The sequence below is a fragment of the Oncorhynchus mykiss genome, chromosome 18 (genome assembly GCF_013265735.2).
Source record: "Oncorhynchus mykiss isolate Arlee chromosome 18, USDA_OmykA_1.1, whole genome shotgun sequence".
Taxonomy (NCBI): domain Eukaryota; kingdom Metazoa; phylum Chordata; class Actinopteri; order Salmoniformes; family Salmonidae; genus Oncorhynchus; species Oncorhynchus mykiss.
The window spans coordinates 71,800,253-71,802,022 of NC_048582.1; positions in this window are offsets into that span (position 1 = coordinate 71,800,253).

The following is a 1,770-nucleotide window of genomic DNA, read 5'->3' on the forward strand; positions in this document are numbered from 1 at the left end:
TCTGCTTTGAAAGTTGATAAACTTATGAACTCACCTTTGAGAAAATGGCACTTGAATGTTTTGGTACACCCACTGGAGAGCTTTGTTTTAAACCCATTCAGCATCAGCATCGTTCACACCCTCTTAAGCCTTAGCCACGCCCATCTCTTTAATGATTCACATGTGAGGCCATGTGCTAAACAGAGTGAGTACAGTAGTGCACTAAACAGAGTGAGTACGGTAGTGTAGTAAACAGAGTGAGTACGGTAGTGTAGTAAACAGAGTGAGTACGGTAGTGTGAGTACTGTAGTGTAGTAAACAGAGTGAGTACGGTAGTGTGCTAAACAGAGTGAGTAAGGTAGTGTAGTAAACAGAGTGAGTACGGTAGTGTGCTAAACAGAGTGAGTACGGTAGTGTAGTAAACAGAGTGAGTACTGTAGTGTAGTAAACAGAGTGAGTACGGTAGTGTAGTAAACAGAGTGAGTACGGTAGTGTACTAAACAGAGTGAGTACTGTAGTGTACTAAACAGAGTGAGTACGGTAGTGTAGTAAACAGAGTGAGTACGGTAGTGTGAGTACTGTAGTGTAGTAAACAGAGTGAGTACTGTAGTGTATTAAACAGAGTGAGTACGGTAGTGCACTAAACAGAGTGAGTACTGTAGTGTATTACACAGAGTGAGTACGGTAGTGTACTAAACAGAGTGAGTATGGTAGTGTAGTAAACAGAGTGAGTACAGTAGTGTAGTAAACAGAGTGAGTACGGTACTGTAGTAAACAGAGTGAGTACTGTAGTGTATTACACAGAGTGAGTACGGTAGTGTACTAAACAGAGTGAGTATGGTAGTGTAGTAAACAGAGTGAGTACGGTAGTGTACTAAACAGAGTGAGTATGGTAGTGTAGTAAACAGAGTGAGTACTGTAGTGTAGTAAACAGAGTGAGTACAGTAGTGTAGTAAACAGAGTGAGTACGGTACTGTAGTAAACAGAGTGAGTACTGTAGTGTATTACACAGAGTGAGTACGCTAGTGTACTAAACAGAGTGAGTATGGTAGTGTAGTAAACAGAGTGAGTACTGTAGTGTATTAAACAGAGTGTGTACTGTAGTGTACATAACAGAGTGAGTACGGTAGTGTAGTAAACAGAGTGAGTACGGTATTGTAGTAAACAGAGTGAGTACGGTAGTGTACATAGTGTAGTAAACAGAGTGAGTACTGTAGTGTAGTAAACAGAGTGAGTACTGTAGTGTAGTAAACAGAGTGAGTACGGTAGTGTAGTAAACAGAGTGAGTACTGTAGTGTAGTAAACAGAGTGAGTACGGTATTGTAGTAAACAGAGTGAGTACTGTAGTATACATAGTGTAGTAAACAGAGTGAGTACGGTAGTGTAGTAAACAGAGTGAGTACAGTAGTGTAGTAAACAGAGTGAGTACTGTAGTGTACATAGTGTAGTAAACAGAGTGAGTACGGTAGTGTAGTAAACAGAGTGAGTACAGTAGTGTAGTAAACAGAGCGAGTACTGTATTGTAGTAAACAGAGTGAGTACGGTAGTGTACTAAACAGAGTGAGTACGGTAGTGTGAGTACTGTAGTGTACATAGTGTAGTAAACAGAGTGAGTACGGTAGTGTAGTAAACAGAGTGAGTACTGTATTGTAGTAAACAGAGTGAGTACAGTAGTGTAGTAAACAGAGTGAGTACGGTAGTGTACATAGTGTAGTAAACAGAGTGAGTACGGTAGTGTAGTAAACAGAGTGAGTACGGTATTGTAGTAAACAGAGTGAGTACTGTAGTGTA